Source organism: Mobula hypostoma, chromosome 12 (genome assembly GCF_963921235.1).
Source record: "Mobula hypostoma chromosome 12, sMobHyp1.1, whole genome shotgun sequence".
In the NCBI taxonomy this organism is placed as follows: domain Eukaryota; kingdom Metazoa; phylum Chordata; class Chondrichthyes; order Myliobatiformes; family Myliobatidae; genus Mobula; species Mobula hypostoma.
This window is the reverse complement of record NC_086108.1, coordinates 29,568,923-29,584,082: the sequence shown is the minus strand read 5'-3', so window position 1 is coordinate 29,584,082 and position 15,160 is coordinate 29,568,923. Positions and strand designations below refer to the sequence as shown.

The window sequence follows — 15,160 nt, the reverse complement described above, 5'->3', positions numbered from 1 at the left end:
AATAGGAACAACTGATCATTCAGAACGGCTTCACTCACAGACCAGCGAGATGGCTCGCAAACAGCTTTTGGGCGGGTCCTTGGTGATGTCACCTGAGGTCACCGACTGTGACCCCTCCTCCAGATGCGGTCGATCCTCTGCAGTGAACCCGGCACCCAGGCAAGGGCGGACACACACCGGGTTCCCGCTGATCGTACCTTTCCACCCTGTGCGTTGTCCGGTACTTCTCACCACTCGTGAGAGGCGCACCGCTTCCAGGGTCTCGTTACCTCGGGTGGCGTGTGTGTCTGTCTTAGCGAACCTGTCCCTTTTTATCCCCCTGCTGGGGTATCGCCTGTCCATCACTTCAAACAGTTCAGGGTTCAAAGGGGGGGAGCCGCTCCAGACAGCTCTCTCTCCCACATCCCTTCATTACACATCTCCAGACGCTGCTCCATTGTTCCTTATCTCTCCTTCCCCTGAGGGCAGGTGGCAGACCAACTGCTGATGCCACTGATGCTAGCCCAGGCCAGCAAACATCTTAATTTTATGTGTATTCTCGTAACACTTCCCCCCTTTAAGGATTTTTACCGGGAGGTAAAAATTACAAACATGACTACATTATCTGATACATACACAATATACATCTTTAACAGTTATTTAGCTAATACAGAGAATTTGAAGCTGTCAACACCTTGACAGACAGTCATCACATTTTCTGTTCCTTTTACACGTGTTATTAATAATCCCTTAGACCAGGCTCCAACTCAGCAAACTTCATAGTGGCCAAAAACACTGATGAATTGCGACCAATGTAACCTCTCATTTGGTTTTGTCCCGGACCACAACAACAAGGGTCGTCCCATTCCGGCTCAGTTTTCTCTCGCAAGGGCTTAGTAGGAGGGGGACGGGTATTGACCGCAGAGTTATTGCAAAACTTCCTGCAGTACCCCACCATCTCCAAGAGCCTTCTGAGGGCCCTCTTGTCTGTCGGGGTTGGGAGGTCAGCGATAGCCTGCACTGTAGCTTGCATCACTGCCAGCTGCCCCTGTGTCACCACAATTCCCAGGTAAGTGATCTTCGTGTGGCCGAATTCATTTTTTTCAAGGTTCACTATCAAGCTGGCTTCAGACAGCCGTGTTAAATCGCCAATACACACCTCTGTGTTCATCAGCCCTTTAGTCACTGAATTACTCAAAAAATATGGGTGTTGTTTACTTGGCCGCCCTATTGTAACCACAATCACCCAACGTCCCAGTTCTTTGCATTTCCTCGGGACAATCAAACACATGGGTGCGAGTCGTTTAATTACTCCTTCGGGGATTAAGGGAGAGACCTTATCAGTAGACCTGGCCAAAACAATAGCCTTCTCCCATCTGACCGATCCCATCCTAATCTTTTCAAAATGGTTTTTTCCTCTTAGCAGGGGGCCCCTAGCTTCATTGATTTCCACGCTAACACCGACCTGGTTTGTTAGCATATCAAAAACCGGTGACCGTCTCAGTTCGCGTCGGTCATGATCAATAACATTTTTCCCCCTGGGCAGCCGGTAAATCTCTTTCATGATTCCACCAACTGTTTCCTCCAGCACCGCAAAATGTCCACCGGGGGGTACCTCGTGGGCCATGTTAAAAACCTCATCCCCATAACTCTTTTGCACCACCCCCCACTCCTCATCTGCGGATACTGTCCTTGATTTCCCTTTCTTCCTTAGCACTTCCTCATCCGCACAATAGCCTACTAGTTCCCTTGTCAAGGCTGTGTCAGAGAGAGCGGTCTCGGCAAGAACCATCAGCCCCTCGTCTCGCTCCTGCGTCTGCACAAATTCTTTCCTGGCTACTGCTACGTCCGTCCCAGCTCCCTCACTACCTCTTATCTCACTACACCCTGTCTCATACAAGGTTGGCAGAAATGTTTCAGCCAAATTCACCATTGCGGGCGGGGCCTCCATGCTGGCAGGCTGACCCGTCAATCTCACGACTGGGAACACGATTCCTCCGGCGATGTCATTACCGAGCAAGACTTCCACGTCTTTCATCGGTAATTCGGACCTCACCCCGATCGTGACTAGTCCAGAGACCAGGTTGCTCTGTAAATGTATCTGGTGCAAAGGGACTGACTCTGTCCCTTCCCCAACACCTTTGACCTCTACCTCCCCAGTCTGGGTCTCTGAGCTAAACTCTAATACACTCTTCAGTATTAGTGACTGACACGCTCCCGTGTCTCTCCAGATCCGCACTGGAACTGGTTTTAACCTCTCCTTCACTGACACCAGTCCGGCCGAGATAAACCTCTCGCGCCCTTCCTGGACTTTTTCAGACCTGTCCTTCCCTAGCGGTTCGCTTAACAGCTCAATACAGCCATTCAAAATTTCCGCTTTTCCTTTCCCCGTCTCCTTCCTTGGGGCAAAGCACCTGGACGCAAAGTGTCCGACTTTCCCACAATTATAACAGACGACCCCAGGAGACTTCCGACCAGACTGCTCCCGGTCCACCTTATCCTTTTCACTAGTCCCCGGCTTACTTTCTGACTTTTCCGGCGGACTCTCCCCTCCGTCCTGACTACCCTTCTGGTAGCCTTTACTCGGGGCAACCTTCATTTTATGCGTCAACGCATACTCATCCGCTAACTTAGCAGTTGCGGCTAACGTGGCTGCCTCTTTCTCATCGAGGTAGGGTCTCATACCCTCAGGGACACAACCTTTAAACTGCTCAATCAGAATCAGCTGCAGCAGTCTGTCATAATCCCCCTCTACCCCTTTCGAGGCGCACCAACGCTCACAATATGTTTGCATCTCGCGAGCAAACTCCAAATACGTGCGGTCCCACTGCTTCCTCGCATTCCGGAACCTCTGCCGGTATGCCTCCGGGACCAACTCATAAATCCTGAGGATGGCCTCCTTCACCACCTCATACTTCTGGGCATCTTCCGCGGATAAAGCGGAGTAAGCTTGTTGGGCTTTCCCTTTCAGTACACTCTGAAGTAAAACAACCCACTTATCCCTTGGCCAGTCCTGACTTATGGCCACTTTTTCGAAATGGAGAAAGTACCGATCCACATCGGTATCGTCAAATGGGGGAACCAGCCTAACCTCCTGGGTCGCCCGGAACCCTCCACCTTGGTTCGGCACGAGCCCCTGCTCGGCCCTTATCTTTAACTTCTCCAGCTCAAATTCCCTTTCCCTCTGTTTCTCCTCTCTCTCCAACTGTCTGTCCCTCTCTCTCTTCTCTCTCCAACTGTCTTTCTCTCTCTTGCCTTTCTACCTCTTTCTCTCTCTCTCGCCTTTCTAACTCTCTCTCTTTCTCCTGCCTTTCTAACTCTCTCTCTTTCTCCTGCCTTTCTAACTGCTTCTCTTCGTGTTCTAACTGCCGTACCCGGAACTCGTGCTCGAGTCTCAGTTTTTCAAGCTGTACCTGTACCGCGTCTCCAGCAGGTTTTTCAATAGACACCTCCCCCAGCTCACCTTGGGGAAACACACCTTTAGATACATAGTGCTCTACAATAGCTCTGTGTATCTCCTCTCTCCTCATTGTCGACTTCACCTTATCAAGATTCACCCGTTTGGCCACAGCTATCAATTCCGATTTCCTGGCATCCTCTAATGCCTCCAAGGTCGGCGCCTTTATAAATTCCTCAACCTCCATTTCTGCTGTTTGTCTTTTCTTTCTTTCGGGAATTTTAACCCAATCAATTTACTCCGTCCCAAATTTAGCGTTCAAAATCGCGGACGAGAACCCCACTTATGTTACGTACCCCGTAACTGGGTTGCCAAACCAGCAGAAATGGATCACTCAGTTGGAGTCTGGAGTACTAGAACTAAGAAAGTTTTATTAAAGAAACAAGCAACACAGTAATCGAAAGGATAATAAATGCAACAATTCAACAATGATAACCACACATGTGCACAGAATTAAGATAACAGCATCAATCAAGCTCTATCGTTGTCTAGGGGTAAATGACCAATTTCAAAATGACTCAAAGTTCAGTCCAGTTAGTAGTTCAATTCGCAGTAATCGTTGCCATGGCGATGGACAAGGTGGGGGAAGAGAGACATAGAATAGGAACAACTGATCATTCAGAACGGCTTCACTCACAGACCAGCAAGATGGCTCACAGACCAGCGAGATGGCTCGCAAACAGCTTTTGGGCGGGTCATTGGTGATGTCACCTGAGGTCACCGACTGTGACCCCTCCTCCAGATGCGGTCGATCCTCTGCAGTGAACCCGGCACCCAGGCAAGGGCGGACACACACCGGGTTCCCGCTGATCGTACCTTTCCACCCTGTGCGTTGTCCGGTACTTCTCACCACTCGTGAGAGGCGCACCGCTTCCAGGGTCTCGTTACCTCGGGTGGCGTGTGTGTCTGTCTTAGCGAACCTGTCCCTTTTTATCCCCCTGCTGGGGTATCGCCTGTCCATCACTTCAAACAGTTCAGGGTTCAAAGGGGGGAGCCGCTCCAGACAGCTCTCTCTCCCACATCCCTTACATTACACATCTCCAGACGCTGCTCCATTGTTCCTTATCTCTCCTTCCCCTGAGGGCAGGTGGCAGACCAACTGCTGATGCCACTGATGCTAGCCCAGGCCAGCAAACATCTTAATTTTATGTGCAGACTCAGGTTGCAAGTAGTTTCCTTTTCAGAAAAAGGAAGCACGCAAAGCATACTGTTCTGCAAATACGATTGAAACGCACAACCCTTAGACAACCCACTCCTGAACATCCTGCTGGTGAATGTACACTCTCTGGAAAATAAACTTGAAGACCTCAGTGCAAGATTGAGTACCAGAGGGACACCGGGGAATGCTGCGTACTTTGTTTCAAGGAAACCTGGCTGAAATCCACCATTTTGGCCAGATCGCTACAGCCTAAGGGCTTCACCATCTATGCAAAGTCAGAATAGCTGAATCTTTTAAAGGTAGAGAAGAGTGAGTGTGTTGAACGACAAACACATCAGGGGTGCATAGACATGACATTTCCGTCTCAGGCCTGCTCATCCAACCTGGAACATCTAGCATCCAAGTGTGTCCATTTTATCTGCCAAGGGACAGTTCCATCATCATCCTGGTAGCGATGTACATTCTACCCCTGGCCAAAGTCAGGCAGACTTTGAAGGAGCTAAGCACCATGATCAGCAGTCACGAAACAGTGCATCCTGATGCCTTCTTTATCATTATAGGGGATTTCAACCAGGCCAGATTGAGGATGTCTCTGACTACCTACCACCAACATATCACCAGAGGAGACAGCACATGCGAGCACTGTTACACCACCATCAGGAATGCTTACCTCGCCATCCCAACCATTGGAAAGTCCAATCACCTGGCTGCATCTCTACTACCAACATACAGACAGAAACTGAGGACGGCAGTACCAACGGTGAAGGACTATGAAGGTATGATCAAGGGATCAAGGGAGGTGGAGTTGCACTTACAGGACAGCATTGAAATAGTGGACTGGATGCTATTCAGGGGTTCAGCTTGAATCTGAATGAATATATATCACAGTTGTCACCAACTTCATCAAGACCTGCATGGACGAGAGTGTGCCTTCGAGAACACACCAGACATCCCCAAACCAAAAGCCATGGATGAATCAGGAAATTCACAGTCTACTACAGATTTGATTTGTGCTTTCACAACTGGTGATCCCGAACTATTCAAGAAGTCCAGGTATAACCTATGGAAGGCTATTTTAAGGGTGAAAAAAAAGAATTCTGATTGAAGTTAGAGGTAGAACCAGATGTAAGTCAGCTCTGGCAGGATCTGCAGGCCATTACTCCCTACAAGGTGAAACCTAACATCATGAATGGCTGTGTTGCTTCACTCCCAGATGAGCTCAGCACCTTTTATGCACACTTTGAAAGGGAGAATAAAACGATACCTGTGTGAATCCCTGCACCATCTGGTGACCCTGTGACCTCTGTCTCGGAGTCTGATGTCTGAACACCTTTCAAGAGGGTGAATTCTCACAAGGTGTCAGGCCCCGGAGGTGTACCCGGGAAGACACTGAAAACCTGTGCTAACCAACAGGCAGGAGTATTCAAGGACATCTTCAATCTCTCACTGCTGCAGTCAGAGATTCCCACCTGCTTCAAACTGTGGACAATCATACCAGTGCCAAGGAAGAGCAGGGTGAGTTGTCTCAATGACTATTGCCCAGTTGCAGTCACATCTACCGTGATGAACTGCTTTGAGATCTTGGTCATGGCCAGAACCAAATCCTGCCTAAGGACGGGCCTGGATCAACTGCGGTTTGCCTTTTGCCACAATCGGTCTGCAGCAGATGCAATCCCACTGGCTCCCCTGTTGGCCTTGGACCACCTGGACAATAGCAATAGCTATGTCAAGCTGCTGTTTATTGATTACAGGTCAGTGTTCAACACCATCTTACCCACAAGACCCTGCTGGACATTAAGAACTTAAATTACTACAGGTCTACCCCAGCAGCGAGTTACTCGCTGGCGGAGAAACTGAAGGAGCTGGACTTGCTGTGGATTGTGCTGCTGCCTGTGTCAGAGTGGATGTGCAGTCTAACAGCAAGAGATCAACTCCACCACTTTCCTTGTGATTGCAAGACCCTGTTGGACATTGTTAATGTGGAATGCGGCAAGTCCGATCCACTGAATTATTGGTGAATGGTGCTGGGGGGTGAGGGGGGCTGCATGCCCTTGGTCAAGGTGGCAACTAGGCTTCAAGCCGCAATGTCGCCTGTTTGTGGCCACCTGGAGGAGATATCAGAGTTGGTGTGCTCCATCAGAGTGACAGAGTGGGTATGGCGCAGCGTACATGTCGGAGTTGGTGCTGCCCTCTGGTGTTCACTCGGCAGAAAACAATATACATTGTGTTCGACTGCAGGCTCAGGGACTTGGACTAGATATTTCTGTGTGACTTTATATTTTACTGCTATCTTATATGTGCCTTGTGCTGTGTACGATTGTTAGTACTGTCTATTGCACCTTGTCCCTGGAATAATGCTGTTTAGTTTGGCTGTATTCATGGGCATTCATGTATGGTTGAATGACAATTAAACTCAAGCTGCTGCAAATTTATTAATTCTATGAATTAATTTATGAAGCTCATAATTCATTAAATCTGTTGAAGATTTAATCCCATCAAAATCCAGTAGACGCAATATTTTCAGAAATTGGTAATGATTTGTAAGTGAAGATTGGTCACCATTTCGGCACAGATATGGTATTGAGAGCAGTGCGCACTTTGTTAAGGTGTTGATTGGAAAACAGCTCCCAAGGTCTGCACTTGTCAATTAAAACTACATACCTTTAGTTCACACTTGTGTCATTAAGGAAGCACATCTGGAGTCTGTACTTATACTTGTATGGTTAAACAAGCACACCTAGAGTCCGCAAGTGAGCTATTAGAGAAGCACATCTGGACTTCACACTTGCATTGCAAAAAAAGCACATCTGGAATATGCGCCTGTGCTGTTAAACAACTACATTTGGAAATTTCCTTTCCTCCCTCAGTTTTACCTCAGCAACTATAATTTCCTGATGATTTGGTATGAAAATCCTTCATGGGGAGAAGAGGTGTGGCACATACTCAATAGTTAGCACCAGCAAGTCATATGGCACATCGTAATTATTGCCCACAACCTACCTAGGGAACATTTAACTCCACAAGTATGGAGTAGATACACGTTAGACTGTATAAAGACAGCAGATTTTCTCTGCTGCAGGGCATTTGTTATCCAGGTGGGTTTTTACAATTACCTGGTAGATTTTTCATGTTTCAGATTTATTTAATTAGTTGAAATTAATCTCCCAGCTGTCACAGTGGGAGCTAGTCATGGGTCCATATTAATGGTCCAAAATCTGTCTGTTGGGTAGGATTTAATTTGTGTTGGGAATTATTTTTTTTTACTTGTTTGAGTATATTGCTGAAGGCTTCTAAAAGTTTCAGCAGGTGTATAGTGGAGAGCATTCTGACTGGTTGCATCGCAGCCTGGTGTGGAGGCTCTGGTACAGAGGTTTGCAAGAGGCTGCAGACAGTGGCAGACTTAGTCTGCTCCATCATGGGCACAACCCTTCCCACCACTGAGGTCATCTTCAACAGGCATCCGTCACCAAGGACTCTCACCATCCAGGACCTGCCCTCTCCTTGTTACTACCGTCAGGAAGGAGCTACAGGACCTTCTGATCCCGAAACAGCTTCTTCTCCTCCGCCATCACATGAACACTCCAGCATTATTCCTTTTTGTGCTGCTTTTAAAAGTTCTTGTAATTTATTGTAATTTTCTATCTTTTTGTAGCAAAACAACTAATTTCATATCATATGTCTGTGATATTAGTTCTGATTCTGAATCTGTCCATTTTATCTCCTTCCTCTGATCCCACCTTCCTTTCCAAATGCTTAACTTTGCTTCTGTATCTAACTTATGAAGAGTTTGTATTTGTGGCAGCTTGCGTATTAACAGTGAAGAGCTCGGTTAGGTTCAGGTGGGAGAGGTGACAGGGCAGTCAAGGTTTGTGATAGGTTACATAGCAATTTGTACATCACTTTACAGCGCCATCTATCGCTCGTCGGGGTTCAAATCCCGCAGCTGTCTGTGAGGCCAGCGTTCTTACAGAAAACACTTATATTTCTCCCATATTGCAAAGGTGTATGGTTAGGGTTAGTGAGCTGTGGGCATGCTACGTTTGCAGGCTACCCCCAGTAGAATCCTCAGACCGTGTTGATTGTTGTCACAAAATAATTCATTTCAATATATGTTTCAATGTTTTGACGTATATGTGGCAAATAAAGCTAATCGAATCTATCTATAGGTTTAATTACACAGTACACAGATCTTCTTACAAGGTTCTCTGCCCAGATGTCAGCCTGATTGATAGGCTTTTCTTCAGTTCAGGTGAGCTGGATTCCTGAAGAAACCACAGGTCCCCTCTTATCTGATTCACTCCCTGAGGTTCTGATTCTATAAATGGCAGAAGTGGTCCACTCTCTGATCAGGAACGAATGTAGTAGGGTGGGAGAGGGTTGTTGGTGTCAGCTTTGTTGCTTGGGATAAGGAGCATTCTTGGGCCACTAGATGTGAACTTGTTTATCTTCTCCTTGAAGTTTCCTAACCTCCTTTTAGTGGACAGCTGTTCCACTGACCTCAGGTACCATGAGGACACTGATTCGGACAAATAGCCTCTTTATACTCAGTGGCCAGTTTATTAGCTGCCTCCCGGACCTAATGAAGTGGTCAATGAATGTACGTTCCTGGTTTTCTGCTGCTATATCCCATTCAGTTCCAGGTTTGATGTGTTGTGCATTCAGAGATGCTCTTCTGCACACTAGTGTTATAACACATGTTTATTTGAGTTACTGCATCACTGTCTGGTATGGAAGGGGCTACTGCACAGGACCGAAAGAAGCTGCAGAAGGTTGTAAATCTAGTCAGCTCCATCTTGGGCACTAGCCTACAAAGTACCCAGGACGTCTTTAGGGAGCAGTGACTCAGAAAGGCAGCATCAATTATTAAGGACCTCCAGCACCCTTTTCTCACTGTTACCATCAGGAAGGAGGTACCGAAGCCTGAAAGCACACACTCAGTGATTCAGAAACAGCTTCTTCCCCTCTGCCATCCGATTCCTAAATGGACATTGAAGCTTTGGACATTACCTCACTTTTTAAAAAATATACAGTATTCCTGTCTTTGCATATTTTTAAAATCTATTCAATATACGTAATTGATTTACTTGTTTATTTATTATTATAATGTCTTATTTTATTTATTTATTTTTTCTCTCTCTGCTAGATTATGCATTGCATTGAACTGCTGCTGCTAAGTTAACAGATTTCACGTCACATGCCGGTGATAATAAGCCTGATTCTGATTCTGGTTCGGATTCTGTCGCTTTACTGTCAGTTTGGACTAAGAGTCTGGCCATTCTCCTCTGACCACTCATTAACAAGGTATTTGTGCCCATAGAATTACTGCTCACTGGATGTTTTTTTCTGTTTTGGGCACCATTCTCTGCAAGCTCTAGAAACTGCTGTGTGTGAAAATCTCAGGACTTCAGCAGTTTCAGAGATACTCAAATCACCTCATCTGACACCAACAATCATTCCATGGTCAAAGTTACTTAGATCACATTTCTTCCCCATTCTGAAATCTGGTCTGAACAACAAATGAACCACTTAACAACGTCTACATGCTTATATGCATTGAGTTGCTGTCAAGAGGTGTACCTAATATAGTGGCCACTGATTGTATAATGGATATATTACTAACCTGGTCCTTATTAAAACTAAAAGTGGGCGGTTTGGAGATGGTAAGGAGTGGGTGGAAGATTTGGTTTTATACATGATCTTGTCCTAATCCAATCATACCTGGATGTCCAACCATAAACCCAGCCATATGTTTCACGCTGAGGATGTCATAATCTGACTGATTGCAGAGCCAAGCAGTAGATTTACTAGTTACATTAGCCACACTTTCCCTCTGGAGATTCCCTGTAGATAATTCAGACTGGTATTGATGACATTTCCAATCAAGAGCCATCAATAAACCTCTGGGCAGCTGCAGCACGGACAAGAGAACATCAAGTGCTACTCCATAGCAACACAAACAGAACACTGAAGGAACTCAGCAGATCAGACAGCATCAAAGGAAAAGTTGTCTCAGCCTGAAATGTCGGCTGTTTACTCCTTTCCATTGATGCTGCCTGGCCTGCTGAGTTCGTCCAGCATTCTGTGTGTATTGCTTTGGATTTCAGCATCTGCGGACATTTTCATGTGAGTGCTGCACCATATCTGCTGTTCACTCAGTCCAGGGTATCAGCCATTCAGCTTGCTTAATCTGAAGCATTAACTTGGTCAGGTTGCAGCCTTTCAAAACATTCAATAGGAATCCCACAAGGAATAAGCAAACACCAGAAGTTAGTAACCATAGCAGTAATTGGTGGAAATGAAATTTACATATCTGAAGATCTCTCTTATCAATTATTCCTTCCTTTTCCTTTCAGAACATAAGATAGCTTCCACTGACCACCCATTTTGTCAATGACTGGGGATCGAGACTACATCCTGCGTGCACTGTATGAGTTAGTGGCACACCAAGACAGAAGTAGCATGGACAATGTCACTAGAGTGGCATATGGAGTTCAGGGCTATTAATCCTGAGATATGAATCAGCTGTCACTGAGGCAACTGGTGTTTTTAAATTCAGACACTTCAATAAATCTGGTACTTAAAATATCTACTAGATCATAATATAATCCCTCATACTCACTAGTGTCCGAGAGTGGAATAATTCTGCCACCTGGTCTGACCATCAATGCGGTTGCTGCCTCAGTCCAAGATCCTTACAGATGAACAATAAATATCAGCGCTTCCAGCAACATCTTTATCTCAATAAATAAATCAACATCTAGTGAAGAAGTCATTTGGCTTAAAAGCTGTGTATGTCAATTGCAAAATTACACTAAAAATCACTGGCCTAATCACAAGAACAAACCATACCTGTTGATATTCTTTAAATCTAATGAAAGATTTTGAGCTCCACCAAAGCTCAATGATCTAATTCCAAAAGAGAGTCAGTGTACTTAACATTAATGCTAGCACACCCTACGTGCTAGGTCACATGTCATTTAATTTCTTTAACTAGCTGAGCACTGAAGCATCTTTACAGAACTGAAGAATGAAGCTCGCCATTCTTTGATCCGAAAAATAATTTATAACTGCATGCTCAGCTCCATTCTTAACATTTCCCTGTGAAAAAGATGGGATTTTTTGGAGAAAAGTTTAGAATTTCACCTTGTTTCTCAAGGTGCAATTAACCTGGCAATATAACGGAGAGTTTCAAGCTCACTGTCTAGGAATATTTGTCATAAATAAAGTGACTATTCAGCACTATGATGTGAATCCATGCCAAACGTTTTGTAGTCAGCAGTACAGAGGCTTCAGTGCAGAGAGAGAATTACAACATTTCTGAGCATTTGAACACATTGAGACCTTCGAAAATAATTACAAGGCAAATCACTAGAGCAAAGCTAAAGCTGTTTACACTTCTCAAAACACCAAAGGTCAAATTATATTGATTACTATTTATACTTTCGTAAGTGTCTTAAGAAGATTATAGTTCAAAGCATCACTGAAATTAACTAAAGATTACTGGAGACTATGTACTATCACATTACAATAATTGAGCCATGAAATTCACAGTCCAGCTCTGGAACACAATGCGATAGAATTCAGAGTGTGGCATATAGAAAAGATCAGAATAACAACTATACTCCAATCAGCATGCTGAGAACTGTGGCAAGCATCATTGTTTCAAGTAATTAAAAAATATATTTTTGAACATCGTTAAGTTCAGATCCAAGCACATTGTTATTCAGCCTTATGTATCTACACTGTCATACGAAACAACATTCCTTTGCACCAAGGTGCACCACACTGCACCTATAACTCATGCACGTAATGCTTAAAGTAATATTACCATTAGTAAATTGACAAATCATAAGGTGCATTTAGGACACACGTTAAAATGTAAACAGTATAACGTTACTGGTGCTTCATACATTATGAGACCTGGATGGTGGGAGGGAGTTTCAGTGTGGGCAGTCTTGGGACTACTGACCAGCCAGGGAGCAAGTGTCTCAGAAAATGTGGCTGTCATGCTGAGTTGCAGGTAAAAGTGAAACACAGGGCCCTAAGACCTTCTGCCTACCATCCTTCCAGCTAACGTACAATTCTTGCTGCCTCATATATAGTTCCTCCTGGTTAACGTACAGTCTCTGGAAAATAAAATTCTGCAGTACCAGTCTGTTTATTCTTCTTCACGGAGGCATGGCTCATATCCAGCTCTCCGCACACAGTTACTCCAGCCCGAGAGCCTCACCTTCCACTGTGTGGACCAGACAGCAGCGTCCAGTAAAGGCAGAGACGGTGGCAGAGAGCATTTGCTTTATGATTAATTTATTGCGGAGAACAGATACGGTGATTCTGTCGCAGTCCTGCTCCCCTGATCCAGAACATCTGGCAGTGATGTATCTTCTATTCTGGTGATTCCCAATGGGGGCGGTTACATGTCCTAAGGGGCGTTAGGGGAAAAAGAAGTAATCGGGGGGCGGGGGAGCGTTAAGCAGCACCCTAACAAGGCAAGAGACCAGACTGACTGTGAGGAGAGCAGGCACTTCCAAGAAAAAAGGATGAGGCACTGGAACACAGGAAGAACTGTAGCTCGGTAGGCAGTGAGAACTCGTTGTCACAACGCGTCTGAAACTTGACAATCTCATCCAACCTTACCAACCAGTCAGACATTATTGGGGAGCATAAATTAGCAACCAGGGTGCCCAACAGTTCCCCTTGAATCGCAGCATGGAACATTTACAGGCAATTTAACAGTTAGTAAGTTAAGTACACCGTCTCAACTTTCTCTACAGATCTATGGAAAAAAGGTCGCGGAAAGATACTGCATTGACTGGAACCAAGTGGTGAAATAGAGCCAATCAGCAAGCCTGCCAACCCCAAGGATTCACCTTGAGGTGTTCAAAGTGACCTTGGCTTCATATGCGCAGTCAAAAACCATCTTTGGGGATTATGAGACCTTACTTGATGGGTCAATCACGTGAACTGGAATAGTATAAAGGTAGCTTGCTAAACACCAGGTCTATCCCGACTAACATTCAGATTCCAATCTCTATCCTTGTCAATGTAATTTTCACAGTTGTGATCATCTTTATCTTCACCTCGCCATTCCTTTGTGTGTTTCTACCATTGTTCCATCCGTGCCAACTCACTGTCATCGTCAACATCTGATATCCATTCCCAGTTTATGTTCATTTTTTATTTTAATTTAGCCTTGTTAAAGATGGATAAATACGTAGGCACGATCTCTTTGAGTCTGAAGGCAGTGAAGCCTTGAATTCTAATCCTGCTAGAAACAGAAACTACAGAAAGTGCATCAATACAATGTTACATACCTAGATTATAGCTTTATTCCATTCCTGTCAGATCAGCAGTGCCCCATGAGTCTTATTTGTAATACCGTACTGTCTAATGAAGCCATGAAATTATCAAAATTTTGGAATACTTCCATAAAAGACACCCTGGAAATACTACTTATGGTATTACTCAGTTCCAGAAGATGAAAGAAACATTTGAAAAGTGTTGCACACTTGAGTCATTTGCCAAGACAGCTAAAAATGACCTTGATAATGGTCTCATTGTTCCTTATAACATTTGCAAAATTATGGCAAAATGTGGAAGATCTCCTACAATTGGTGAAAGATTAATAATGCCTGCCATATCAGAAGTGCTCACCAGGTTCTCAAAATAGATACCAGTACAGGGTATTTTAAAATCAATTCCTCTGAGTGTAGCTCATTGTATTGACAAAATGAGTATCAACTGTGCAAAGAATTACAAAAAAACAAAATTTGGGATACAACTAGGTGAGTCAACTGTGCAAGACAACAAAGCACTGCTCATGGCATATGTATAGTTTATCAAAAATGGAGAAGTTTATGAAGAGATTCTCTTTTGTAAAAAGTTAAAAACAAATATCAATGGAGAATCAATCTACAATGAGCTCGAAATGTGTATTGAGGATAAAAGTATTCCGATTAGGAACATTAGTTCTTGTGCAATAGGTGGAGACCCATACATGACAGGTTGCCATGCTGGTTTAGTGGCATTTATGAAAAAGGAGATTCCAAATCTGTTTGCAATCAATTGTGCAATGTCAACATCTCGCAAACAAACACCTTAGCCGATGACTTTTTTCAAGCATGACTCTTGTAATATCTGCTATCAATAAAATTAAAGCTCATCCATTAAGTAGCAAAATATTTTGCCAGTTATGCCAAGATAAAGATGAAGAGTTTGAACACTTGCTTCTTCACATTGAAGTGTGTTGACTGTCAAAAAGGCTGCTGCTTAAATGTTTCTTTGATCTTTTTGACACTGTGGTTGAATTTTCTGAAAGTTGACAAGAGCCTGGGAAACAAGATTGAACTTCTACATGGAGATGTGGTATACATACATTGCCGATCTATATGACAAAATGAACATTCTAAATAATGAAGCTGCAGGGTGAGAATTTTGATTTAACCCAAGCTAAAAGTGCAGTATCTACTTTTATCAGAAAACTGGCAATATGCAGTATATAAGTAAAACATTGGGAGAAGAATGTTCTCACAGTTTCCTTGCATGGAAAGTATGGCACTCTCTTT

The 15,160-nt window shown here is 44.4% G+C and overlaps 1 protein-coding gene across 1 annotated transcript in view; it reads right to left on the bottom strand.

Annotated features, from left to right (window-relative positions):
• The window catches only part of LOC134354671 (procollagen galactosyltransferase 2-like), a 191,546-nt gene that overhangs the window by 74,605 nt on the left and 101,781 nt on the right, over window positions 1-15,160 (bottom strand). The window lies entirely within an intron of this gene.